Genomic DNA, 14,804 nt, shown 5'->3' on the forward strand with positions numbered 1-14,804 from the left:
GAATCAAAAGTGAAATTCCACTCTTCCCAAATTGTGCATACAGTATAAGACCATTTTAAGAGCAACAATGCCCCCTGGCTGTCTCCACTCCTGCACTCTCCTGTCTCCACTCCTGCTACCATTCCTTTGAATTTTCTACTTACAAATCAGTTGATTTAGATCTGTCCCTTTTGTCATAACACAGCTACAACTGTGGTACAACTCCAGGTTTAGGGGAAATGCATCTTTCTGGACTGAATTCTGTTTCAACATGGTGTAGAGTAAGTGTGTTCACTGAAGTCTCTGCTCTTCAGCCTGAACCAGTGCTTGGTCAAGGATGAGACATCCTCAGGAGCACCCAGAAACTCAGCTCCTTCTATTTTCAGCTTCATATTCCACACTAGTAACTTCACTCTGCCCTCTCCTTTCAACTCCATCACCTTTTCCAAATTCTCATTGTACCAGAGAGAAGATACTGCCAAGATCTTGCCACTGACCTCACTAGAATGCTCCACATCTTCTTGCTCTCTAAGAGCAGAGCCATGTCTGGACTCACTGCTTTTTCCAAGTGGGGAACAAAAGTAAAGATGGAGGAGAGGCAGGTCCTGGCACCCAAGGAGGCACCAGGACTGGAAAGGGTTGTGAAGTGAGGGGAGCCATGACCTGGGGTCCTACAGGGAGTCTGAATACCCTCAGAAGAGGACTAGGAGAGCCTGAACCTGGAGCAGATCATTGAGACTCCATGGAGCAGAGCAGGAGAGTTGCCAAAACTACTCTCTGGACAGACATGGGGCTGCAGCAAGATCACAGACATGCCTGACGCAGAGGAAACCAGGCACTGGGAACCTGGAACAAGGGACTGAGAAGCACAGCAAGGGAAGAGTTTGGGGTGATGAGTCAGAGGCTGAGCGCAAACACAGGAACCGGCTATCACGCGGTAACCGGTTACTGCATGTCAGCGTTACAGTCCATGTGCATTTGCTTAGTCCGTGCAAATAAGGTCACTTCAGCCAGCTTAGTGCGGTTCTGTCGCGTTGGCTAAATTGAACTGACTTGCAAGTGCCATGGATTAGGCGTGTGCACACTCAGCTGCCCCTCACTGCCAGCTGAGATACAGCAGTGTATTCTCTGACAACTTGTCCAGTCTGTCCACACCTCCAGCTTCAGAATAGCTTCATTGGTGGGACAGGGGAAGATCAAGAAAAAGCACCTGGAATACAGTAAGATAGCTAAGAAGGTCACACAAACAAGGTGCCAAGTGGGGTTATGCTGAAGCATAGGAAGGACACATCCCATGCCATTTCAGCCTTCCATCTTGAGTATGCCTTCTCCAGGACCATAGGCTCCCGTGTTCCTCTCCTAGGCCAGAGTGGAGCCTATTGGGCTTGCATGGCTGCTTGACAGAACTGCCTTGTTAGGAGGTTTCGCAATCAGCTCCCTGTGACTGTATTAAGCAGCCTGCATCATCTGTTTTGACTTTGCTGGATTTGTCTGTGTTCAATATATTTCTCGCAAGGGTCCCAGTTCAGCCCTCATTGACGTCAATGGGAGTCAGTCCATTCCCTTCAGTGAGAGCAAGAGCTGTCCCTTGGTGCTTGTATCTCAGCTGCTCCATTTCAGTGCCCAGCTCCACATACCCTCCTACCTTTCCCTTCCCTTCCACATGGCTGGCGCTCTACCCTCTCCCTTCTGGCTGAACAGCAGATCCTGTCCCTAACTCTCTCCTGTTCCCTAAAACAGTTTTCCACCACAAATCTTGATTTTCTGAGCACCTTCAGAATCATATTTTGTCAGCTGGACCCTCAGCAATGTTTCCATTTCCTAATCCTTGACAAAGCAGGTTTGTTGGTTGGCCGCTCTACCTGGCAATGTCCTCCTTCTACAGTACAGTCATCCAGCTGGACAGTGAGGAAGGCTTTCCCTTCAGTTAAGTTTATTTCTGCATTAGCTTGAGGGTAAGTTCCATTCCTAACTTAGATTTCTGTGTTGGCGATTATCAAAGAGGAAAGCTGAACAGTTACAGGAATCTGAGAATCTGGTTTCAACACCACACTCTGTTAAGGATTCCCACTGAAATTTTGGATAAGTCATTTAAATTCTTCACTCTCTCCTGTAAAACTGGGAATCATGCTTCCCCCTCTACAGTGTTTTTTGATGCTGAGATGTCCTCACAGTACTTTTGAGACCACTACTAAAGTTCATGCAGAGAACTTTACATCCCCAAGCCTTTCTGAGTTAGCACCATCTAAGACACTTCAAAAATGGACAAACAAAGATACTAAATATTTGCTGATCACCCACTAGATAAACCTTTCACCACATCCATAGACCATCAGAGAAGAGGCAAGATAGCACATGCCATGCATGCATTGTTTCCAGCCTTTTCCTACAGCACTTACTCCAGTGATGCTGCGGAGAAAACCCTGTACTCAACGGCTCCATGGCGTGACCCACGCCAGCCTTGCTTACGTTTGCACGTTCATCCTGGAGCCAAACTGTCTGTCTGATTTATGTTATCCTAAGGAAGATCTTGAGTTAATGGCAATAAATTTCTTCTTTAGAGAAGACCCATCTCATGGCAGAAGGAAAAAGACAAGGAAAGAGGGAACCACGGGAATTCTTCTTTGACATCCCAGCTGGGCTTGGCTGGAGCTGGCTCCAATTATGCTGGTTGCGCCCAGCACAGCGTGCACTTCTGAGGCTGCCACAATGACTCCTAGTGCCAGAGATGTGCTCTCAGGCAAAGTGGGAAGCAGATGGGCCAAACGCAGCACCCCCAGCTTGTGCAGCGGGCACGGTTTGTGAGAAGGGGATTGTTTTTATCAATCAAGAGATTCTGCTGGAGGGGGAAGGCTTCCTGTGGGCTTCAGCAGCAACGAGGGAATGGCAAAGCACTCAAAGAGCAGTCAGCCACAGTTTCAGGGAAACGCTTTCAAGATGTGGTCTGTCACACTGATATATAATCCCAGAGAATGGAGCCTCGGGAGCAACCCTATATCCCACCAGATATAGAGATGAGAAGGAGGAGAGACAACTCTTCAAGGTCCAGGGTGTCCTGAACATCTTCTCCCTGAGGATCTGCTGAGGCCTGTCAACTCTGTCATAGGGAAAGCCACTCAGACTGAGCTGGTCACTCCCAGCTTCCATCTCACAGGCAAATCCTGGGGAATGAACAAGGTCATCTAGCTCTGCATTCCCTCAGAACTTCACCGACACAGCAGCTGTACCAGAAAACAGGCAGGGAATGGGGATATCCAGATACATTGCTGTCAGACTAAGAAGGAACCAAGGATGTGAGGAAGGTAAAGGAGGAGGGATGGAAAAGGTGAACATGAGCTGCCAGAACCTCACTCAGGTGGGAGCTGGGCAGAAATGGCAGCGAATCCATTATTTACGAGGAGTAAAGTGCTACAGAGTACAGCTGGGCCTGGACTACCTTCACCAACACCACAGCCTGCCAAGCTCCTAATAAAACCCAGCACAGGTTGACTTGGGTTCTCATGCTGCTCCAGAGCAGCAGCTTCCCCCTCCCCACCTGGGGTCCATGTGCACTGTGAAGCAAGTGCTTCCCAAGCATCTCACCACATCAGGGTCTCCAGGGCTTCCCCACACACCTCTGTAGCCAAGCAGAGTAGCCCAGGAGCAGTGGGTCCGTGCCCTCACTGCGTAACTTGCCCTCTGCAGCCCCACCTTGCCACACAAGCCTCCCCACTCCAAGCAGGGATGAAGTACGCCCACAGTCTGTTGTTGTTGGTCTTGGCTCAGCAGTAGCAGGCTGCTTCCAGCAAGAATGGTATGAATAATTGCCCAATTAACTGGAGGAACTTCCAGATGTGTGTTTGCTTTCATACCCATCCAGCTCCCCTCAATCCCACGTGCCTAACGCTGTGAAAAGTGGTGGGGGTGGGAGAGCCATGGCTCTGCTAACTCGTGCAGAAGTGTGGGCAGGGCTTGCCCACTGCCTGGCTCAGCTCCCCTTTCCATCCTCACCTCCCTCTCACTCTTTAAATGGGGAAATGGTCTTTTTTAATTACCCCAGGGAGAAGAAAATTTGCCCTGCCTGCCAGAGCTTGGCTATTCATGCCAAAAGCCAAGAAAGCAGAGAAGAAACTCGATCCCATGTTATGATTTTTATCAGGTGCACATACAGTGAACTCTGTTAAGACAGGTTGCCATTTTTTGCCATTTCCCCCCACCTTTTCCCACTGAACAATCTGGCACCCAGCAAAGGTTTATTGTCAGCTAAACTGCTTTCACCCTGCAGGACACTGAGAAACCTTTCTAGATTGTGGTTCTTCCCTGTTTTCAGCAGGATCCAGCACCACCCATCTGCTTCTCACCATCTGAGAAAGGGGAGCTCTTTATGGGATCCAGGTAGAGATTTGACCTGGGTGTCTGGAACTCAGTCAACAGAACAAGGCTTAAAGGTGGCTTAGACCCCACAGACTATGTAAGCTTCCCACCAGCCCTCCCTCACACAAAAAGTGAAAGGGGGGGTTTTCATCTCTGATTTTAGCAGTTTGGCACCAAAATATCTAAGCTCTCCAGTGAGAAAAAGCAGAATCAGCTCCAGAGCAACCTGCTTCACCCAACAGTGCTTAAGATAAAATTAGCTGATTCACTCATGGGAGGCTTCAGTCTCTCCCCACTACACAAGACAGATGGAGCTCAGAGGACAAAATTACACCAGATGGCAAACTTCTACATAGCTGCTGTTTGGGGAAATAAATGCCATCCAAAACACACATTCTATCCAAAAACAGCAGGAATGAAGCAACTCCAGCTCAAGGCATTCTCCCAGACCAAACCCTCAGCCTTGAGACCCTTTGGACAAGATATGCAGAAATAACAGCAGCTAGGATGATGACTCTGGAAGCAGCATTAGCTTGGCATTGTGGGCTTCACAGATCTCCTTATGTCACCCAGCTCCCAAGGCTTTACCTTGCAAACCTTCAGACAGCAAGTAGCAGAGAGCACTCAGGACTCAAGCCCAGCCAGAACGTCTCCTTTAGCACCAGCACACGGATGCACACATGGCACTGTTGAAGCAGAGGGCTGCAGAGACCTACTTCTCACCCAGCAGCTGGCAAAGCCGGAACCAAAGAAAGAGGACAAACTGCCACGTGATCCTTCCCTACAGTGTACAGAGAGCCTGCCTCACTGCAGGCCAAGCAAATGCTCCTTCTAACTGAGCAGCTTCAGGGAAAGTGTGCTCCTGAAACTGGGAAATGGTTTGGATGATATCTGCTCCCATCCTTTGAACAAGTGGACAGAGCAGACAGTCCAAATACCTCTAAAAGATGAATGATGGTGTTTTCCTGAGAGGAGCTCAACAGTCAGCATTAACTTTTCAGTTATCAGCAAATAGCCTAGTGTAAAAAACTCTTTCCTATGCCAAATTTCCATACCACTCATCTCAAGACTTGGATATAAAGTCTCATTTCTCATAAATCTCTCTTCAGTCACTGAAAAAGTCGCTGCTGCCAGGACTTTCCCCAGTCCCTTATATTGCTATTCAAATCTAGCCCACATACAGCAATGACAATTCATTTGTCCCCTTCTCTCCACAGCACAATTTCAGCTCAAATCCAGACATGGAGAACTAAATGATCAGGTTGTTTCCTTCAGACAGAGCGTGAAGCTGGTTGCTGGAGGGTAGCTGTCCTACTGTAATGCCTGCCTTTCACAGCTGCTGTGCTTGACCTGCTGCACATAGAGCAGCTGCTGCAGACCCTCCCATGAGAGAACAGGGACTTGAAGCCAGGGGAGGAAAAAGGAGGTGACACTCATATGAGGAACATGAGGAAGGTGGGTTCTGAGATCCTGCCTGAGGGGTAAGATTGTACAGGACTAAAAGCAGTAAAGATAGGGAGTTCAACAAATTTCCCAAGGGAGAAACTGTGTGTTTCCTAAGGACAGGGAAACCTTGCATCTGTTCTGAGCACTGGTGTCTCAACCCACTGACATTGGCAGAGCAGGGAGCCTACTGCCCACAGTGCTGCTGTCAGAAGGCAGAGGAAGCCTTTAGACTTTGCTGTATTTTGCAAGGGTGGAACAACTGGCTTTCCCTCCACAGCCATTGCTCTCCTCACCACCCCGCAGGACTCAAAGAGGGCCATAAATGTTTTCAGCGTGGCACTCTACCAAGCATATGTCATAAATCACAGTTCCATGCTGATAATAAGTCAGGTAATAGCGACACTTTTTTGTCCTGCCAACTGCAGAAAAGGTGCTAAAGGGGAGGGAGGAAGGTGGGGGGAGACGCCTATTAGCACCAAGCTGGATTTTACACGCGATGGAAAGTGTTTGTTCAGCTGGAAGTGAGAAGGGTCCTTAACCAAAGAGCACACACTAATGAAAACAGAGTTTGCAGAGGGGTGAGGGGCACCAGCACAGAGTAGCAATTCACGCTCCAGCACAGGTATGAAGGCTGCAAGGACCAGGCCTGGGCCAGATCACCACCAAGCCTGCTTTTCCTCCAGCTCTATTTCACACCTTCTGGAAACACTAATTGCAGGTTCTGCTTTGCCTTAGAGGAAAACACAGGCAGGCCTGAGAGCACCCAGTGCCATGGATTTTGGTGTAAAGCCCTCTTGAGAGCTATGCCTGCCCTGGCTGCTTGGCTGGGACAGACAGGATCCCTCTCCAGGCAGAGGCTGTCTGGGCACCATACTCTCTTACCCTTCACCGGGAGGTTCAGCCTATTCTCAGGTCTCTAAGAAGCAGATCCATGGGATCACAGCCTGGTTTTGAACTTACTTGTCCAGCTACCTTTGCTGTGAACTCTGCAGGTCCCTCACTGCTTCTGCTCAATCACACTATGAGGTAAATGCACCAGAGACCCTGAAGACCCAGAGCCAGGAGCCCAGAGACATAATACCATGAGGGATGCCAATTCCAAAAAAAAGTTCCTGCTTTGCCTGATGAAAGCCAATGAGCCTCCTGCGAAAATGCAGTGCTGTGTTTGAGCTGGTGCAGTAGAGCGTGGGGGAAAGAAAGGGATCAAGACAACATCAAATACAGCACAGGGCATAAATTAAGCAACGTTTCATTATCTATCCATGTCTGTAGCACGTGACTGACCAACAGTCCCTGGTGCTTATAAGATACAACTGCACTTAGAATAAACCAAACTCCTTCAGAATCACCCTCCCAGGAAAAGCCCTTGGATTATTAGTCATTCCCTAAGATCCCACAGATCATGAGGCAGGCACCATATGGGGGGAGGAAAACTGTCATGTGCAAGATCCTTCTGCAATGAACTCTCCTCCTCCAGAGTCAAGAGTTGGTAAGAGTGCTCCAAAGATGCCCAATAGCCAGAGGACTCTCTGTGGACTGGACCCTACCAGGTATGGAACACCACAGCAGCACCTGCAGCCAAAGTTGGACCCTAACAAGCAACATTCCACTCTGGAATACCTGGTGCAATATGCTGGGAATGTACTACACATCACTTCAGTCTCCTCATGGAGGAGGGGGATTAAAGTCATCCTAAAGGGAAACTGCTAATTCCTTTCTCACAAATCCTCTCTCTACACCAAGAGGATTACCCAGTACCAGAAGACAACGTTTCACATTCATGGTACAATGTGACTCCTCAACCCTAAAAGGCAAGAGCTGCCAGAGTTGGGGAAGGGACAAAGAAACAGGGATGCAACCCATCCAACCAAACGAAAAACACAGTGTCCACCGAGTACTTCCTGCAGTCACAGAGGCTTGGCTGCCTTCATGACCACATTCCTTTTGTATCATTAAAAAATCCACCAGCACTCTCCCAGTTTTGGGACCATTGGCCTCACCTACATTGCCAGGAGTAACATCAGCATCTCATCTAGAGGGGCAGAACCAGGTCTGGCTGCTGCAAGTGGATGAGAAGTAATCCACACCACTGAGCAAACCTCTCATTAAGATGCTAGCACGTGATAGGAAAAAGATTTGCTTAATTATCTCCTAGTAATTCCCAGTTTTACCCACAGGAGGTCAGACTTTGCCGAGTCTTATCAGCTTCCCATGCAAGCAGCCCAAGGCAAATCCCATTGCTGCAGGGCCAGCAAAACCAGTGTTTTACTAGCTCAGCTTAGGTTTTGGCCTAAGACCCTTCTGTGCTTCCTGGCATTCTCTGATGATTCTCCAGCTGCTCCTCTGCCCATCTTACCAGTGCAAATCTCCTCTCCAAGGCTGTTGGACACACATGAGGATAGGTCTCATGTGATGGATCATTCTATCCACTTAGCCATTCCTCACTTGCTTTTCTTTTCTTGCTTTCATGTTTCCCAATCCAGTTTTCCAATCCCTCCACTACGCCTGTCAAAAAGCCTCCATTACATCCAGTGCCTAGTCCATAACTCCAGCCTGGTTTCATAAGAAAATGTGAGATATACAGCTGTATATAGAAGAGAAATTTCTGTTCCTGTAGTTCTGGAAAACGTGTGTTCAAGGGGAATAGCATTCCCACATAAAGGAATGGTTCAATATGAGCTCACTTGTTCTCATTCTTCAGAGAACAGAGAGAGAAGCCACCATCAAGGCACAAACCCAAAGGTCACAGGCTTCACCCAGCACTGCGCTTGCAGAATTACTTTATTTCATGCTACATGAAAGTGTTTCAAAACTCTGAGAACTAGTTAGATATTAAAAAATATCTTTCCTTCATCCCTCAAAAGCCTCTGTAGACACTGCCTTCCATGCCCAGGGGCTCACTGGGCCTTTCTCTTTATTTGAACCACTGCAAGGTTTAGGACTCAGAGAGCCTTGGCATTCCTTGGCTTCTGTAAAGCTGCCAGCAATGAACATCTTCCTCCAGGAAGAAGAGTAGATGCATTCAAATATGTTTTCCACCAGCCATCAGCCAGCTACTCAAGCAAGGTCTTCGCCCTCTCTCTCACAGCCACAGACAGTCCAACAGCCTGAACACAGGTTGGCGGAGATTACTCATATGCAGGCTCCAAAGTTTTACATCCACTCTACCCGTATAATCTGCCATTTTCACCAAAATCCACAGCCTGCTGTCTCCTTTTATCATGCATTCACACAGGCCCCTCTCCTGAAAGATTTCCCCACACTGACCTTATCTCTGTGCCCTTTATCTTATCTCTGCCTCCTTGAACTCTATCCCCTTACTGCACCCAGAGTACCAGAATTAGGTAAAACCACCAGGCAATGCAGAGGCTTTAGTCACCATTATACTCCTAAATTACCTCTCAATAAGGCACCGCTGAGCATCAGGACAGAAGTTCGGAGAGAGCCTTCAATTATTCCTTTCAGAACACTGAGAACAACTGTCTGGCTAAACAGTACGTTCAGCTCCAATAATGGTTCACATTTAAGGAGAGAAACTCTGAGAGTCTGGTCCCTCTCTCTGTGCCTGCTCTTGCTTCTCCAAAGCCTGTCAATCCCCAGCTTCTTTTTCTCCATGTGAACACAGTGTCTCTGCCGCAGTTTCCTGGGAGGGACGTGAAAATACCAGTACTGCTTTACCTCAGAGGGGCACCACGAGTCCAAGTATGCAAAATACATGTCTCACATATTGCAGTGAAAGGATCTATAAATGCTGAAGACAGATGAAAGCTTTTCATCCTCCTACAAAACCTTAGCAAATGCTGCCCACACTTATCTCTGTCCTCACACCTCTCCAACCACTTTCACCCTCTTTTAAACCTGCTTTCCTTGTTAGCTCAGCTTCTAGCACAAGGAACATAATGCTTTACATGTGTGGAAGTGCCCTCTAGGACGCTGCAGAATCAAACACAAGTGAATATAAAATAATGTATTATATTTCCAATTAAGATTTGGATAAACAAATTATTTCTCATCAGCTTCTGGAAATGGCTCTCATGCTCCATGACATGAGTCCATTGCTTTCCGCAACAGCATTAGCCAGTCACAAGGAAGCCTTAAAGGAAGCACATTACAAGGACTGCTTACTGCTTCCCAGTTTGGAGCTTAGGCCTGCTTTGGAGCAGTGGGGCTGCCCTGCCTGGCCACCAGCAGAGGCAGCATAGCCCAAGATCCCGCTGACCATCTGACACAGCACAGTGGTCGCTGAGTCTGTCTGCGGGAAGTAAGAGGGGTCTGCAAGAAAGGTGAGGACAGGCTTTTCAGCAGGGCCTGTAGTAACAGGAAAAGGGGGGATGGTTTAAACTGAAAGAGGGGAGATTTAGACCAGATATTAGGAAAAGGTTTATTCAGTGAGGGTGATGAGGCCCTGGCACAGGCTGCCCAGAGATGGTGTGGCTGCTCCATCCCTGTTCAAGTGCTCGAGGAAGGGTTGGACAGGGCTTGGAGCAATCTGGTCTAATGGAAGATGCCCCTGCCCATGGCACAGGGTGGGACTGGATGGGCTTTGAGGTCCTTCCAACCCAAACATAGGATTTTATATTGCCTCTCTGCCCAGGAGCTTTAAGGTAAATATAAAACACCCAAGACCCTGTTTAAAATGCAGCTGCAAATGGCTCCAAGTCCTCTGTGTATTTTATGTTTCATTATCATGTTTAGTACTTTTCTTGTGGTCCTTTGTGGTTTCCTTTAGATTGTAAACCTTCCAGGTAAGGGATTTGTTATCTCTTTGGCAAGATCCAGCCGTACCAAGCTGTGTACATATATAACACCATATAAAAGATTAGTACTTTATTGGCCACTGAAGCATTGCTAGTTAATAATCTTTAATGTGGCAGTTATTTATCCAGTCATAAACAGAGCACTGCTGCCAAGCCAAGTCAAATAAACACTAGGGAAATCCTTCATCTTTAAAATGAACCATTTTCTGTCCTGGCCATTGTAGGCTTGGCAAAAAAAACCCAAACCCAGACATATTGTTACTGAGCACAAAAGTAGCCAGATTTTAAAGCTTTCCTAAAGCAGCAATTGTTTCTAACATCTGCACTGAGCTTTTCCCAGGGCCCAGGGCAGAAGCACAGCCCAAGTTCTCCTCACACAGCACTGCTTTCTGTGGGATGATGACTGAGGAGCCAAGCAAGGGCTGAGGCTTAATACCCACAGTATATGCTGTGTACCCTCTGTGTTATCTCTGTGGATGGAGAGTGCACAGCTGACGTCACGAAAGCCCTTGAAGGAGCACGTCCTGTGGAAATGCAATGGTACTGCTTTAGCTCTGAATAAAGCAAATGAAAACAAAGTTGTATGACCAGAACTTCAAAGACCACCATAACAAAAAAACCAAATAAAACAAAACAAAACAAACCCACAAAAACAAACAACAAAACAAACAAAACAATAAAAATAAAATAAATTTAAAAAAAAAACCCAAACAAAAACCACAAAAAACCTCCAACAAACCCTGCATATGCTAATTGCCTTCACTAAGTACCTTAGTCCCACATATATTACTGTATTACATTGCTCTGTGCTTAGATCATGCTATATGTGAAGAAGGAGCAGGGGGATAAGATTGGGCTGTACATAAGGAGGGTAAAATTTTCACCTAGTTAGGAGGAAGACCCAAAAGGACCTTAGAAACAGGTGATGGGTAATTAGTCTGCTCTCCCTCCTCCCAAGCATTAATTGTAAGCTTCTACATAAAATGATTATGATTATTATTACCTGGGTTAACACTATACTACTGCTACTGTTAGAAATCAATCACAGCTAGTGCATCCATCCAGCAATTCCAAATCTATATTTCACAGAATATTACAATGGTTTGGGCTGGAAGAGATTTCAGAGCACATCCAGTTCTACCCCCTGCCATGGGCAGGGACACTTTCCACTATCCCAGGTTGCTCCAAGCCCCATCAAACCTGGCCTTGGACACTTCCAGGGATGCAGGGGCAGCCACTGCTTCTCTGGGAAATCTGTACCAGGGTTTCACCACCCCCTGAGTAAAGAATTACTTCTGAAAATCTATTTAAAACATACTACCTTACAGTTATTTCCCCCTTCCATTCCCCCTTGTATTTCTGCCGCTTCAATAAAGCACACTATTCATCAATCTGCGATGGTGAAAGTTCTTATTGAACATTACCAGACTCAGTGTTGAACAGGCCTTGTTTGAGAATCTGTGCTCATGGAAGTTCCTATTGAACACAACCACTTACAGTGCCAAACTGGTTATAAGAGATCAAGTCCAGCTACCCTCACCCTCTCTGATCTCTAACAACCAGCTGGCTCACAAGTGGTTTCTTTTTCACCAAATTTCTATAGTCTTATAACAACACTGCTGCAACCACCATGTCTGCTCCACACTGTCCCTCACTGACACCCATCACTCCTCACAGTCCCCATCATCCCTCACACTCCCTAAATTTTGGCCTGCACCACCCTCACAGTCCTTCACTGTGACCCCCTCACAGCCTCCTGTTCCCCCAAAGCTTCCATCAGCCCTCGCAGACACCCTCACCACCCCTCCATCAGCTCTCACAGCTCCTCACCGCCCCTCACAGCCCCTCACCGCCCCTCACAGCTCCTCACAGCCCCCCACAGCTCCTTACAGCCCCTCACCGCCCCTTACAGCTCCTCACGGCCCCTCACCGCCCCTCACAGCTCCCCACAACCCCTCACCGCTCCTCACCGCCCCTCTCACAGCCCCGCTCGGCCCCAGGGCCGGGGACACTCCGCGCGCGCCCGCCCGGCTCGGCGGGACCGCGTGCGCGCGCCCGTCCCACTGCTGCCGCGCCCTCTGCGCAGGCGCGGGGCTGCTCGCGCCCCCGGTCCCGCCGGACGCGGCCCGGAGCGGCGGAGAGCGGTGAGGCGGGGGCGGAGGCGAGGGCGGCGCCGGGAGGCGATCGAGGGGGGTGAAACTCGTGTTCGGCGGTGGCATCACGACAGCATCCTCTGGCGAGGGGCCGGGAGGGACCCGCAGGGGGCCGGCTCCGAGACCGGCCTTCGTCAGGCTCCCGTGTCCGGGCCGCGGGTCGCTGGCCGTGCGTGACCAGGCAGCAGCTGCGGGGGAGGCTCGGGTGCGGCCCCAGCCGCTGTGTGGGTCTGTGGGCTCCAGAACCCAGGGCGGAACCTCCAGGGGTGTCGGTGCCCGGAGACCGTGGGGCTCTGGGCTGCGCTGGGGGCTGGAGGGTGTTGGGATGGCTTGTGGCAGCCTCAGGTGCCGCTCAGTGCCTCAGAGGATCTTCTGACCGCTGGTGACGCTCGCCCCGGCCCGCACAGTTTACAGCTATTCTGCCAGCCCACCCCGCAGCGGGGCAGCGGATCTTCGCAGGGAGAGCTCTCTAAGCCCAGCACTTGTGCTCTGCACCCTCTGCCTGCAATGGTTTTAAAATTTCTATAATGAAAGTATAATTTTTTTTGTGAGTTTATTTTCACTTTAGTCTTTCCGGCCCACCCTTCAGTGCAAATTGCTGCTGGGATGTTGGGGCTGGCACACTGTTAGCCACCAAACACCAAATTCACAGTGCTGGCTGGAGCCTGCCGAAGTGCTGCCCAGCCTCTCTGGGCCTGTGAGCACAGCGAGCAATAGCCGGGTGCATGCAGCACGCTCAGCTGATTCGGGCAGCAGGAGTGAGGACACCTCTTGGGTGCTGTGTACTGGTGATGAGAGGAAAGTGGGCCCTTCTCCTTTGAACTGTATTATCTCAATCCTTGTGGTTTTATGTTCAATTCCTACAAGAAGCCAGACCATCTGAGAGCTCTTCTGGCTTAGAGGAAATCCCAGTAGGATTTTCAGAGCATCCAGGAGTATCCAGAGCATAGAAATAACACTGATCATATCTAGGGCACTGTATTAGCAGAACAGGGAATTAATTCCCTGTTGTTGGAATTTTCTTCTTTCTGTAATCACTAGCTGTTAGACTATTGCAAAAAACTTCTCCAAGGTAGTTACTCAGGAACAGCAATTATAACTCAAACTTATAAGTTCAAGGATTCCAGCAACATTTTATGGTAACTTTTTGCTCCTTCCAAGCAGTACATGATACTTATATCCTTTGTAATTTTCAAAACAGCTGTGGACAGTATTGCGCAATAATTAGCTGTTGGGAATCCTTATCATGAAAGTCTTTTCTGTCATTAATATTTGATAGTTTGCAGGTGTTCCCACGGCCAGAAATTTTAACTCAAAAACAGCTTTCTCCCTGTTTTTTTTGGGTTGGTTTGTTGTTGGTTGTTTGTTTGTTTTGGCGGGGTTGTTGTTTTGTTTGGAGTTTTTTGTTGTTGGTGGTGGTGTTTTTGTGGTTTTTGTTTTGTTCTTTGTTTCTGGTGGGTTGGTTTGTTTGTTTGGGGTTGTTTGGGATTTTGCTGTTAATGACTAAGTGCTGCCAAGTAAATGTTTCTAGCAGGCTGTTTGTGGATCCATCCCATATTTAAGTACCTCTGCTCTTCCCAGCATACTCCTTTTGTTGTGACCTTTGTTTTCTCCCCTTGGTTGTTTTTGCTTATTTGTTCTGTTAATCTGAGATCTTTATGGATCTCCATCCTCTGATCACCCTGTTATTTGGACTGTAAAAAAAATGGGAAAAGAAGCTATTCCTGTACTGAAATAACTGTTTGTATATTTAAGGCAAGCAAAGCAAACCTGCACACTGCACGGGTGTCTCACATCTCCAGTACCAAGGTTATTGCAATCTGATAATGTGTTGTTTAGGCATTATTGTTGTATTGTATGCCTTGTCTGGCATTTATTTAGGTCATAAGTGCCTTTGCTTTAGTGCTGAAGCCACATAGAGCCAGTGACAAGCACATTATTGGTAACATACCATAACGTAGGTCCTTGCTGTTCTTCCCTGTAGAATTCCCCTTGCCTTCCCTGTTAGGTTGGTGCAGCAGCTGGAACTGCTGCTGTTGGGCTGTGTGGCTGCATGCTGAGGCACAGATACATGTGTGTTACCATTCAAAATTGATAAACTGTGTTAATGGTCTGA

General features: G+C 48.2%; 1 protein-coding gene across 8 annotated transcripts in view; it reads left to right on the top strand.

Moving 5' to 3' along the window:
• The first annotated feature begins 12,611 nt into the window (after window positions 1–12,611).
• TBC1D24 (TBC1 domain family member 24) overlaps window positions 12,612–14,804 on the top strand; it is a 34,583-nt gene continuing 32,390 nt past the window's right edge. For 5 of the 8 annotated variants that reach the window (XM_039732294.1, XM_039732286.1, XM_039732292.1 and 2 more), the window contains exon 1: window positions 12,612–12,679. The gene's annotated coding sequence lies outside the window, so the exon portion shown is untranslated. Of the gene's footprint in view, window positions 12,680–12,762; window positions 12,894–14,804 lie in introns of those variants that run through there. The other 3 variants (XM_039732288.1, XM_039732291.1, XM_039732289.1) reach the window with 3 other exon arrangements.

Source organism: Passer montanus, unplaced genomic scaffold (genome assembly GCF_014805655.1).
Source record: "Passer montanus isolate IOZ18808 unplaced genomic scaffold, ASM1480565v1 scaffold8, whole genome shotgun sequence".
NCBI lineage: Eukaryota > Metazoa > Chordata > Aves > Passeriformes > Passeridae > Passer > Passer montanus.